This window comes from Balaenoptera ricei, chromosome 5 (assembly GCF_028023285.1).
Source record: "Balaenoptera ricei isolate mBalRic1 chromosome 5, mBalRic1.hap2, whole genome shotgun sequence".
Lineage (NCBI taxonomy): Eukaryota > Metazoa > Chordata > Mammalia > Artiodactyla > Balaenopteridae > Balaenoptera > Balaenoptera ricei.
Genome location: NC_082643.1, coordinates 1,047,505 through 1,061,568, shown reverse-complemented (window position 1 = coordinate 1,061,568; position 14,064 = coordinate 1,047,505). Strand labels below are relative to the sequence as shown.

The window sequence follows — 14,064 nt, the reverse complement described above, 5'->3', positions numbered from 1 at the left end:
TTAAAACAATTTCTTTTTGAAAGATACCATTAAGCATCTAAGAAGGCTAACCACGGAGTGGGAGAAAATGTTCTCAATTAATATGAGAAAAGACAAAAGACATATCTGACAAAGACATATCTAGAATATAGAGAGAACTCTCATCATTTAATAAGAAGACCAGTCGCCCAAGGTGGTGGGGAGCAGACACTTGTTTTCGTCTGCTAGGGCTGCCATAACCCCAGCAAAGTGCCCAAAGTACCATAGCCGGGGTGGCTTAGACAAGAGAGGTTTATGTTCTCACAGTTCTGGAGGTTAGAAGTCCGAGATCAAGGCGGGGGAATTTTTGGCTTCTTCGAGGACCCTCTCCTTGGCTTACACGTGGCCGCCTTCTTGCTGTGTCTTCACATGGTCATCCCATCAGTTCCCTATCATCAGTGTCTACGTGGGGCAAACCTTACCAAAGAGTACACTTAAAATGCACAAATTAATTGTATATAAATGATAATACAATGGATTACTTAAATTAAAAACCAATCTGCAATTAACTCTTCCACTCATCCCATTCTAGCTACTGTCATTGCCTTACCACTAAATCTGCTTTTGTCAAGGTCAGCAATGACCTCCATGGTCCCAAACCCAATGTGCTCTTTATCTAATAGTTCCCACAGATGCTACCCAGTAACCACATTCCTTACCTCTAACAACTGAACACGTACTCTTTCCCCAGCTCTCCTGACAACATGTCTTGTGTTTGTTACACCTCACAGGACTGGCTCTTCTTAGACCCCTTTTCTCAATTGTTCTTCTCGACCCGAAGTCTACATATTAGAGATTCTCAGGGCTTCGTCCTGGCTACTGTCAGTTGTCTCCCAGGACCTAGCACAGTGCCTGATACTCATAGTCAATACTTTTTTGGAAAAAGGTGGAAATAAAATACTGAAAATAAAACTTCAGAATACACCTGTATCAATTACAGTATTATGATGCATGATCTTCAAAAGAGTCTCTGTCTAAGATGCTAATCATGGCACTTTAAATCAGTAAATACTATAAGATATTGTACATTTATTTCTCTGTCCGCTCACCCTAAAAATGATTTTGGTCCGCATACTCAAATCAAATTTATCCATAATGCATTCCAATTCCTCTTTATGGTTCCTTTTATGTTACAGAGGGAAAAAAACATCCAGTAAGTGACAGAGCTATGATTTGAGCCAGATCACACTGTCTCTAGAGCCTACGTACAGAATAACGTGTCAGCATCTTTAGAGGAAAACAAAAGTTGTAGTTTACTCTCCTTAAAAACTCAGCTATTTGTTTGTGTTGTTCTAACTAGCTATATTTTCCTTGAGAAGAAAGATAGGAAGCATACAACTTTAAACAATTTTTAAAATGCGATATCTAATTTCCAACGGCAATTCTAAAAGAGGTGGACAGTACTATTTAAATTTATGCATAATAATGGTTGCTTTTTCTTTCAAAATATGTCCAATAGTCACCATAGTAACAGATACAGAGTCTCCTGTATGTGCCTCCTGGTGTTATCGACGTGAATAATCACACAATATTAGATTCAGAGGAAGGCAAAGAACAAATCCATAGCAGAATGTCAGGAGATAAGTTTTAATAATTGTAGTGTTTTTAATTTGCATTGAAGTCTAGAAGATAATAATATTCATTATTATGATATAATGATAAAGGAAATGTTTCCTTTTGTATCTAGACAATATTAATATTAATGCAAACACAATTTGCGTATGTATAGAAGACAGAGCCATCAATCAATATCCTTTCATATTGCTCCATGGAGTTCAAACATCACAGGCTTGCCACTGCAGAACCACCAGTAGAAGCCAAAGCAGAAATTGGCCACTGTCACTTTGTAACTCATATTCATATGAAAAGATAATGACCAAAAGCAGTATAAAAATCCTAAACTGTTAAACACTTGAAGAATAATTTGGATAATCGTTTTTTCTAAACACATGGAAATTTTGATTATAGGATCCTTATCTTTCTCCCTTGGGAGTTTTTTTTTCCTTTCTTCTTTTTTTAGATTTCACATTCTTCCCCCCGCCCTCCAGTAAATTTTTGTTTGTTTTTTTGTTGTTTTAAACATTTAAAAATTTTTAGAGTGATCTATATACTGCCTCTGGCCAGAAAAGTCTTTAAGGTCAAGGCAGGCAGGTCTCTAAGAAATCATGACTGCTCTGATGTGACGTCCAGCTAAGTAGAAGCTCTCTGGACACAGGTTGTTTCCCTTTAAAGAAAAAAAAAGAAGATCCTTTAAGATGTAATTGTCTCCACACAAGAAAGACTATGAGAATAGATATTTTTTCCAGTAAAAAAGAAACAAAGTGTATATTGAATCGGAAAGTGTTGGAAAAAGAATCCTGAAATCAACCAGGTAAACTTTCATTTTTGCAGTTGTAGAAACTAAGGACCAGACAAGTTAACTCTTCCTTGGGGTTAAAGTCACAAATCTAATTGTGGTGGAACACAGAACTTCCAGTTGTGTGTACTTCTCATCGTAATATGATGTCCTACAATAAATTAACATCCTGCATCAGCATTTGGTATATTGTAAAACATTTAAAAATCTTTCAAAATTAGATTACTAATGAAAGCTCAATCCTAGTTTCAGAAATATATGCTACCTTTCTCCTGTGAAGTTTTGTGTCTGATCAAGTTCACCAGGGACATTTACATGAGGCAGTGCTTGGAAACTCCATACCTCAGCAGCTGCAAATGCATCATTTCAGCATCTGCGGTGAAAGGAACAAGGAAACTATCATAGACAGCATTTTTATTTATTTTTATTGAACTATAGTTGATTTACAATGCTACATTAGTTTCAGGTGTACAACACAGTGATTCAATTTTTTTATAGACTATACTCCATTTATAAACAGTATTTTTAGGTCACAATAAATAGAATCCATTATCATGAACTTAAAGCGTCATGAGTAATTATATTTTATCTAAGCTCATTAAGGAAGTGTTTTTCATTACTGTGTTATGAATTAATTTATTTCTAAGAATAAAATCTCAGCATATGTTTTTTAAAAATTGTTTTTTATTGAAATATAGTTGATTTACAATGTGGTGTTAATTTCAGGTATACAGCAAGGTGATTCAGTTATACATTCATATATATATATATATACACACACACACACACACACACACACACATATATATTCTTTTTCAGATTCTTTTCCTTATAGGTGTTAGAAATATTGAGTATAGTTCCCTATGTGCTGTTTTTAAAGTAATGAATTGGTGTCAGATAAGACAAAAAATCATGAAGTGGCACGTTTGGTTCAGGCCATGTCAGTTTCTTTATTTTGTAAGATATTAACTCAGAGCTGAAGTCTAATACTTCACAGTAAAATTAACTGCCCAAAGCACAGGAGATGCAAAGTGAATTGTCCTTTCATTAAATTACTTTACGTATGAATCTTCATAAACAGCTACCCTTCATATCCCATTGCAGCTCGGTGGCTCTTGAAATTTCTTCTCCCCGGGCAGCAACAGTCAGCAATTATTATTTCAAAACCACATGCTTTCACACACATACATGTTTTAGAACTGTAACACACAAATTTAAAATCTAAAATTAAAAAACAAAGGATTTCATTTGACATCATACTTTCAAAATAGGAAGAAGATACTTTCCTAGAAGTTGTTTTTCAAAATGATGACATCTTGGCTGTAACAGATTGGCTATTAGAGTCTTGTGAACCATCTGTTACATAAGATTTTTCTCTCATAACTCTATTTAAACCATTCAGGCAATACGAATTGGGCTGTTTGCCAGGCTTTAGAAATAACCTTGTAATATTGGAATGAGTATTACCGTAGGACTTCTGCAAGACAGATTCTGCATTGCTTCCATTTTAGAACGTGCTCACCTGGTCTTCTTTCAGCTCATCAAATAAATAAAATTACATGAATAATTTTCACTTAGGTGTGAGCCTAGAGATTTGTACACTTTGACTCCTGTTTTCCATAATTCAGCTCTTCCGTTTACAAGCTCCCCAACTCTGACTGACAGCCAAGCAAGAAAATGAACTCCACACGGTCCAGTCTCCGCCACTGTGTCAGAAGGAGCTGCGCCTCATTCATTTCTCTTCCATGAAGATTTATCATGGGTGTAACTGCATTTGGCTACTTCATACTTTTGTTTATTTCACTCACCAGCTATTAAAGGATGTGTTCAACATGGAAGTGCACACATGCAGAGTTAAGTGCTGCGGTGGGCAGGCGGTCCAGGGGTGGTTAGATTTAAAACAAGAAAGAGAGAGAAGGCACGATTTCTGCCATCAAAGCGTTTACAGTCAGTTTCAGGGAGGGTTGCATCAGCAAAACTAGAGGATATTATCATTAATTTGGGGGCAGTGGGGTTAAGGGTTTGTCCTAGAAAGTTTTTGGAAGGATGAGACTTACCCTGGTGATGACTCAGTGATGGTGAGAAAAGGAGAGAAGTTAGGGAAAGACTTCTTTATGTAGCCAAAAAAATTACTTAGTGTTATCTTTATTTTAAGACACCATTAATGATAAAATCCTCCACTGAATTAATAACAGCCTTTTGGAGAGGAAAAAAAAGATGTTAGCTTGTACCTCTGACTTCAATGCTTAGATGGTGACTGGGCGTCTACACGGCCTCCCGTACTGGTTGGACACCTTCTGTTAGAGGCAGAGTGATGGTCGAAAGCAGGGACTCGAGAATTAGACTTAACCAAGGTCAAGACCTGGCTCTGCCACCTACAGCCTGAGTGGTCTTAGGTAAATCGCTTAGCCTCTCTGTTCTTACTCTGCTTCTCTGTAAATCCTATTGAGTACACCCATCTCAGACAGAGAAAGACAAATACCATGTGGTATCACTTATACGTGGAATCTAAAATATGACACAGATGAACTTATATACGAAACAGACTCACGGACATAGAGAACAGACTTGTGGTAGCCAAGGGGGAGGAGGTTGGCGGGGGATGGATTGGGAGTTTGGGGTTAGCAGATGCAAACTATTATATACAGAATGGATAAACAACCAAGTCCTACTGTATAGCACAGGGAACTATATTCAATATCCTGTGATAAACCATCATGGAAAAGAATATGAAAAAGAATGTATATATGTGTATAACTGAGTCACTTTGCTGTACAGCAGAAACTCAGAACATTGTAAGTCAACTATACTTCAATAAACTAAATTAAACAATAATACACCCATCTTGTATGTTTGCAGTGAGAATGAAGATGTAAGTATACGTGAAATCTTTAGAATGGTGCCGGGCACATGGTAGAGTTAGCGATTATTATTTGATAAGTGCAGTATGTTAAGTACTGGGAAAAAGTAGCTGATAAGAAAAGTAAAACAGAATAGAAGAAGCCCCAGATTGAGCAATCTATAACTGTGGAGTGAGCATATAAGAAAAGAAGCAAAGACCAGCAAGTGTGAACACAGGAGCTGTGGTGCATCGGAAGTGTGAGACCCGGTGGGTAAGGAAGAGCAGATCACGCCCAAGGAGAATTTTTTTTTCTCCTGCAGGCAAGGGGGAGGCTCCGACTTTTAGAACAGGGCTCAGGCTGTGATCAGCTTTGTGTTTAAACAGAGGAAGCTGGTAACCTGAGGACAGCTTTCAGGAACATTAAGAGTGGACCGGGCAGAGTGCAGTCTGCAGGGCTTTCTGCAGACTGTAGATGATGCAAGAGGACAGGTCACATCACGGGTGGAAACACACACACGTGAAGATGACTGGAGGCCCCAAATCAGGCGGAACTCACTGAGGGCAGCAATCATGCCTTTTATTTACCTTGTAGCATCTTGGGTCCAACAGCATACAAGCATCGAAGCTCCCGCCAGATTGCCGTCTTGGTCAAGTCCATGATGATCTCAAGGTTAGCGGTAACAGAAACTCTGGCTCCTACTTAGAACGTTCACCTTTCCCCAGAAACAAGTTAGTCACCTCACTGCCTTTGCTTTTTCCTACTTCTGTCCTTCAGAAACTGATGTGAATACAAATCATGCTTTTCCTTCATCACAGGTCGTCAGACCCAGGAACACAGAAAAGACGATTTTATGGCAAAGTCTTCTCGCTAAGAATCAGGGCAACAGACCCTTTTCCCTTTGGATGGTTTCAGGAGATTCATTTCACATTTCTATAGCCACTAAAAAGGGTATTCCATCTAAGACACCGTGATGGTTTCATTGACTGAGTGCCTGGTTCCTGTAGGCTTGGGGCAGTGCTTTTGATGTGAGACCAGAATCAAAATGATGTATGTTTGTCGTTGGCAGTAGAATTTTTAAGTTACATATTTATGACTAAAACGGTGTAGAGTCATAAAATAAACACCAAGTGCTTAATATAAATGTACATTTCATAAGTCTGAGATGTCTTTTTGGAGACACTCGTGGAGGAATGAAAACGTGATGGTTTAAAGTGCCAGCACCGGAACCAAGTACCCGCATTCCAATTCTGGCTTCAATACTGATGCAGAAAACTCCGCCTCTGTGCACCGGTGCTGAATGGAATCTCAGAGACACAGCTGGGTGAAGTAGAAAAGAAGAGCTTTATTACTTTTCCAGGCAAAGGGGGACACAGCAGGCTCCTGCCTTTGAAAATTGTGTGTCCCAACCGGGAGGATTTGGTGAGGAGTTCTGTAGCAATGGTTCCAGGGTGGGGTTGCCGATAAGGGTCAGGGTGTGAGCAGGGCCTGTGCTCCTTTCATCTGGCCTCAGGAGGTCTCCTGATGAGCTTCTGTGCTTCCTGTCTTCCGGAATGAAGAATGCTTCGTCTTCCATTTGATGGGGGTTTTAGTTCTGTAAACAACTCAAAGACATTGTTCTGCGCACCCCTGGAGGGGGAACCGGGACCCTGCCCCAAGGCTGCACCACTGTTTCCGGACTGCTCTTCCCTTGTCTTTGCAGCCCCTCCCTTCCCTGATGAGCAGCTGTTTGAACCTCCATGGGAAGCCCATGGACGCTGGCGCCTGCTGCCTACAAACAAGAAATGGGGGACCGAAAGGCTTCCGAGACCAGGAGCCCCGCAGGGTCCTGCTTGGTTTTGCTACTCACAAACATGTGACTCTGGTCAAGTTACAAAGCCTTCCTGGGGCTCAGTTTCTCATCTTTAAAATGGGGATTGTATTAACAGTTATGCACAGAGTTGTCGTTAATTAATTTAGCCGTCATTTGTAGAAACTCCACTGTAGACTACTTCATTGTGGACATTTCAATCAAAAAGGTAGTAATGTGATAACAGCTCTGCAGGATGTAAAATGAAAATAGGCTACTATACTTCACAGACTAGGTGACAGTCGATTCGTGTACCAGACCACACAGATTCTGAGGGATGGGACGTTTCTTCCCCCTTCAGGGCTGAGAATGCTGAACGTGGGTGTACACGGTGATGACCGTCTTCAAACAGAAATCTAGGTAGGCAGGAAGGAAGAGGGATTAGGAAGTGCTCTGAATTCTTAAAATAGTGTTTTTTAACAGACGCATAGTATAATCATTTGCCTCAGTAAGTGTGAAAAATAGTGGCTAGAATAATTGGCTGATTCTCACATTTTTGTTTGGTTTTACGTGTGTCTAAAAAGTCATTCAAGAAAGAAGAGAAAGAATGAATTTTTTTCCACACTAACTGTCCAGTGGGACAAAAATTGATACCGTGAGTGTCTTTTCCACTCGTATATCCCTTCAGATACAAACGGAATTTATTTCAGGAATTAGAATTTCATTTGAAGACTTTTACTCGCCTGAGGGCTTAACAGGTCGCTGGTTAGTTCTTGTCTTTGGCCTTTGAATAACTCCAGCCTATCTAAAAATACCTTCATAAAATTATCAATGAAGATGCAAATTTGCCTTGCCATAGGGCTTTAAAAAAACACCGGAGACCAGGAATTTTGAATTAGAAACACGTGGAGGGATACACATAGAAATGGTAGGCGTGAAAGAAGCCTAGACTCTGACACCTAGAGTTCATCATAAATTGATTCTTCCAAGGGAACAACTGGGAAAAGAGTGTATTTCTTCCCAGCCCTGATGCTGTAATTCGGTAGCAATCACGAGCAGGAAGAGAGGAATGAGAATTCCTTCCCCTTTGTCCTCAAAGACAAGGAGATAGATTCTTCGTAACTGCCCACAGCTGGTGCAGACTGAGGCATTCCCTGGATGACTAACTTGGCCAGGATAAACAGGATGCTCCTGCCGGCCCACGCTTTGGGTGGGCTTCGACCCCAGGCCAGCTTTCCGATGCCTTAGTCACCACCCTACCTCCAGTGACCCAGATTCAGTCTGGCCCAAATCTTTTATTTAGGCTGCTCCAGAAAGATGCTAGCTGTCTCGGCACTGTGCTCTTGAACACGTGGGAAAGTTTGTCTACGTACGCCAAGGTCTACCCCAGATCAAACAGGGGGAGGGCAGTCATCATGAAGAAAACTTTGGGAAACATGTAAAAGCTTCACGTGGGAACGCTTTGGTCCAAAATCCAGGGCCTCAAAGTGTCAAATGAAACGCACTGGAGTCTAAGGGGAGTCGGGAGACAAAGGTGACCTGTACCTGTCACCGGTAGTGTCACCCCAGGCAAATTCTCTATCTCTCTGCAGTAACATGGGGGAAACTCCAGGTTTCCTCAAAGGATTGGTGGGAAGATGAAATGAGAAAATATATTTCAAGGTATCTAACAGTTCCTGGGACATGACAGGTGCTTCACAAAGTAAATCTGAACCTGAATGATTCTCTCCTCACTGTTACTTTCCCTGGTTGCCTTCTGTTTAACTAGCAATCTGCGGGGAAAGACATGCTTTTTACCCTCCTAATTTCATGAAGGACCAGTAAAAGATAATCCAGACAATGAGCAAGGAGAGACTGCGGTCCGGGAAGATGCGGAAAGCATCAAAGCCAACTGTGCCCCCAGAAATAAAATTTGGGAAAATAAAACGATGCCTTAGGATGTCGCAAGGCTGTTTTAGGATAGAAGAGAGCAGGCACTTTTCTGACCATAAAGATGACAGACGGCTGAGAGCAGTAATCACAGTAGAAAAGGGTTGTGACAACTCTTTGAACTATCCTGAACTTCAAAAGCAATTGAGGGAACCTTGATGTAAGATGAGTTAAGCTCTCTTTCCCTGCCTGCTAACAAACAGCACTCTTTTCACATTCGTGAAGTTGCATACTGAGGCTCTGGGCCCCTTTTACAAAGGCTGACAGCCAAGGAAAGACTGCCCTTGAAACAATGATCACAAAGTGAGAGGGTCCTTCTCTCATGACCTCTGGAAGAAGGGGCTCACTGTCTGAGAAAGGAAGATCTGTGGCCGTGTCTTGAGTTCTTTACTACGATTTGTCACCATGTGGACAGAAGCCTTCATAGCCTACACATGATTTCGGGGGAGAGAAAAATGACATTTATTGACTACAGGATATGATCAAACACAGTGTTTGGTGGTTGTCCGAATTTTCAGGGGGTGCCCCGATCTCAGGATTGTTCCGGATGCCACCCGTGGGCCTCTGTGGAATAGTAGGAGATCGCATGCCCGCGCTTGGCTAATGACGACAGAATTTCCTTACGATGTACAGCTCACTTATGTACTGTACTGTTTTTCTTTACCTCGGAACCACACTTGGCATCTTCTGATGATACCAAACAGATATTAAACATTAAAAGGCAGCTACCCACGCTTAATTTATTGTTTTCCTGAATTCAATACAATTCCTGGCACTTGCCAGTGATTGTTGAAGTGACAATCACTTGTCAGTGATTTCCAAACTCTGTTTTCTTCCCTTCTTTCTGGTTACCCGTAGAATTTCTCTTTCCCAACCAGGGTCATAACAGGTGAAAGAATTACCATGACTGGACGGACCTGGGGAGAAGCACCTGGCCATCCTCTCTTGCCGGCCGCCAGGCACCCCGGAGCTGAGGCCAGGAAACAGGTCCTAGTCCCGTATCATCACAGAAGCACAATTAAGTTGAAAAAGAATTGACATCACTACCTGTCGTGGCTTAGAGAATGGAAGAATTCTAAAGCAGTAAGAGGATGGAGGCAGACCCCAGTGTAAATTTCTCCTGCAAGGAAAAGGGGCAGAGAGGATTCTAGATCAAGGCTGTGCTGTCTGTTAGCAGTGAAGCCAGCCTCAGTCCGGGGTCTTCCGTCTCCCGGTGAAACAATCTTTCGTTGTGGTGGTTCTGAGTTGGCCAGGGCTCCTCTTTCTCTGGGGCTGTTTCTGGCTACTTACTCACTCTGGGTTCTGAGTCAGACAAGCACTTCTGCGATTTTGACAAAAAACCTTTGCATACTCAACCGTGATTTCCAGAAGGAAACAGCAGCTTGAGTTCAATGGGCAAAGCCACCTCAAGGCCGGTCCTTGTGTCCCGTGTCTCTGGGCCACACACCTTTAGCTTCCCACCTCCGGACTCCCCTCCCTCAAAAGGCCACAATGAGAAAGTACATCTGCTTCTCTGAGAGCGGGGCCCCGACACAAGCCTCTACTGTGTGCCTCCGCAAGGCTTTCTGACTCCAGCTGTACATGGGGAGGTAAGGCGTGACCGATCTAGATAAACAAAATATAAGGAAAAGTGCATTTTCTGTTTTTAGGGTGGAAGAACAGAGTATTAATACATCCTGAGGTGTCTGAAGAGAGCGAGGTCATGTGTTTCTCAGGGTAATTGGACAGAGTGGAGAAAGAAAAGCATGATTCTGAGAGAGATTTTACTTCACTTCTTCCTTCCCCCAGAACAGTCTTTATTCCTGCTGTGATCTGTGGGCATTCACTTTGCTTACTAACGACACCCCCAGCTCTCAGCCTCATCTAAATGTGTATAGAAGTGTTGCTGGGCTTCCCTGGTGGCGCAGTGGTTGAGAATCCGCCTGCCAATGCAGGGGACACGGGTTCGAGCCCTGGTCCGGGAAGATCCCACATGCTGCAGAGCAACTAAGCCCCCACGCCACAACTACTGAGCCCATGAGTCACAACTACTGAAGCCCGTGCACCTGGAGCCCGTGCGCCACAACAAGAGAAGCCACCGCAATGAGAAGCCCATGTGCAGCAACCAAGACCCGATGCGGCCAAAAATAAATAAGTAAATTTATTTAAAAAAAGAAAAAAGAAGTATTGCTAGTTAGTCATTCTAGAAAGTAGTGGACACTTAGGTTGCTAGTTAGTCATTCTAGAAAGTAGTGGACACTTCAGTTCATAGCGCTCTAAACTTCAGAAACTCCTGCTCAGTCATCTGCCACTAAAATACTGAAAAGTTCTGGGAAAAGTCAAAATCGTTTTGCATGTGTCCCTGTGTGTGTGTGTGTGTGTGTGTGTGTGTGTGTTAGGACTGAATCAGAAGAAGAGCAAGAAAACTTGTAATATTTGATTTTCTGGGCAAAATATACGGCCCCATGGTTCCTGCCCTCCTGAGTGTTAAGTGATTAGTTGAATGGATAGTTGGCTTTAAATCTTATTTCATTTCAAAAAAAAGTTAGTAGCGACACCCACCCTCCCTCCCCCCAAAAATGATCATGGCTAATATCCGAGTACCTTCCGGCATGTTCCTCATCAGGAATTTGTAGGTGGCACTCTACATATATTCAGCCGGAGTGGGCACGCCTGCCGAAGGTTTAAGAAAACACGAAAACCACAAAGAATGTTCCCAATTATTTTCTCCTGGTGGGCGGAACAGATGCCGTTCCCCAAGGAAAATGCTTTAGGCCAAAACAAAGCCATATTCATTCAGAACCCATTGTTTAGTAACTGTGCAGACTCTGGGTTATATAAAATTTACTTTCGATGCAAGGACCCCACTTTCCTAGGAAGGGTTTATAAGCAGAACGGAGCAGAGGATGATACAGTGTTAAAACAATCAACCTTGCCAAGGGCAAGGGCAGTTCAAGAGACACTAGTGCAAGGACACAGGAGGGAGGGAACCCAGGCAATGGAGGTGTGGGCGGATTTGCTCTGGAGTCCTGCAGGGGCACCCGGCTGGCTTTATTCATAAGGCCAGTGCCAAAGCAATCTGTAGACTATGGATAAGGTGAAACGCAGCGGTGGAGGATTATTCTAGATCGTGTGTAACTTTTCAAATACAACCTCCATGCTGAAATTCCAGGGCGAATGTAAGTGACTCCAATCAAGAAACCTGTCAGTCAGTCACGAGTGTTTCGTTATGAGCTCCCTGGGCCAGGCACTCTTCTAGCCAATATGAAACGATACAAAAGAAACGGCAGTCATCACCCTTATCATCTCGTGAGAGCAAATGGATTAAATCTGCACACACACACACACACACACACACACACACTCTATGTGGGTGGTCATCAAACTCAACGATATAGACATAGAACAGCCTCATTTAGAAAAATCCTGATTAGGAAATTAAATGTACCGAATTCGAAAATCCGGGGAGCGATTAGTTTTAGGACAAATAGATTAGAGTGTGTTCATAAAGCATGTCTTTTACGTAACGAGTCTCCTTAAGCTGTTAAAACTGGGAACTCTCCCCCGGATCTACAGACCACGCTTAGAACACATTTACTGCGCAAATATGGATTCACAGTGGCCTTGAGAAGCCGCTCAAGTGAATACACTGCCAAGGCCTGTGTCTGCCAAACCGCAGCACCTTCAGGGTCAGAGACTGGGCCTTCCTTATCGGCCTTAACGTCCTGCCCTCTGAAGACAGACGTGGTGAAGCAGCAAGAATGACCCCACGGGGGAGGTGAGCAAAGGTCTCAAAGGGGAGTTGAGCCTCGGAGAATGTTAAGAGGGGAAAAAAGAGAAAAGAACTAGGATGTTACAAGCAGAGAGGTCAAGTTGGCCGGGCTCGGTGGGCATCCGAGCAGAGGAAGGGGGCTTGCCACGTTCAGCGGGAAGGCTCCGCCCCGAGCTGGGTCCACGGAGGTGGCGTCCCCGCCCGAGCGTCCCTGCACCCTTCCCCGGGCGGCGCCCTCCGTACTGCCCGAGGGCCTAGCAGGAGCCCTGAAAGCCCGCCCGTATCTCAGCTCACGCCCTGGGGCTCCGTCCTTCCCCGGCCTTACCTGGTCCTGCCGTTCGCCTCGGCTCTTTGACAGGAGGTGGGCGCTCTTTGTGCTTTCTGCCCTGGCACTTGCTTGACAACTAATTTGAGGCAGGCTTCAGGAGGGCAGAGCCTTTCGCCTGGCTTCACGTCTGCAGCCCTAGAGCAGTGCCCGACGCAGGAGGCATTCTGTCCCTACAGTGTTTGTTAAAGGAATAAACGGTGTTCTTATCCCGGCCATTTGTCTTTCCTTTTACTTTTTTCCAACCCCTGCTTCCCAGGGCTGGAAGCTGGAGGCAAAGACCTCCCTGCGTCCCGCTTTCCCTTCTTCCTCGGGCGCAGAAAGCCTGGCCGAGGGTCCCAGCCCGGCCCTCTGGGGACGGGGATGCCCTCGGGAAGGAACGAGGAGCCCCGGCCCGGGGGGGAGGGCCGGGGGGAGGCGGGGAGGCGCAGGAAGTTCTTCCCTCGTCCCCCGGCTCGGCAGCGCCCGCCGCGCCCAGCCGGCTCGTCGCGTCCCCGCCGGGGCCCCGCGGCACCCCGCGCGCGCGCCGGCACCTGCCGGACGGCCCGGGCGCGCGGGACCCCGGCCCCACCCCCCCCGGCGCCGGGAAGGTGGGGAAGGGGAGGGGACACGCGAGGTCCGCGCCGGCCTGCTCCGCGCCCGGGGCCCGCCCGCCGCGCCGCCCGAGCGCGGGGGAGGGGACGCCCGAGCGGCCCCCGCGCGACCCCGGCCCGACCTCCGGCGCTGCGCGGGGCGGGCGCGCGGGACCGCCTCCAGGTGCCCGATCCGCGCCGCGCGCCGGGCGGGCAGCGCGTCCCGCGGCCTCCGTGCGCCGGGCCCGGGGCCGCCTCGGCCGGGACCCCGGCCCCGCTCGGGACCCCCCCGGCCCCGGCGCCGCGCCCGCGCCCGGGCCTCCCCTCCCCCTCGGGCTGGGGGCGGGGCGGCCGCGGCGCCCGGAGAGCGCCCCGACCGGCAGCTCTGCGACCGATCGGGAGGTGCCGGCCGCCCCGCGGGCTGCAGGCCGGCCCCGCGCGACCCCCGACCCGCCGCCGGGCCGTCGGCCGGCTGACAGGTGCT

At 45.3% G+C, this 14,064-nt stretch overlaps 1 long non-coding RNA gene across 1 annotated transcript; it reads right to left on the bottom strand.

Moving 5' to 3' along the window:
- Nucleotides 1–2,188: 2,188 nt before the first annotated feature.
- On the bottom strand, nucleotides 2,189–13,486 carry LOC132365719 (uncharacterized). Its single transcript, XR_009503203.1, has 4 exons — nucleotides 13,009–13,486; nucleotides 5,802–7,419; nucleotides 2,640–2,747; nucleotides 2,189–2,242 (listed from the first exon to the last, which is right to left on the bottom strand). It is a non-coding gene; the product is annotated as an uncharacterized LOC132365719 (long non-coding RNA).
- Nucleotides 13,487–14,064: the final 578 nt, after the last annotated feature.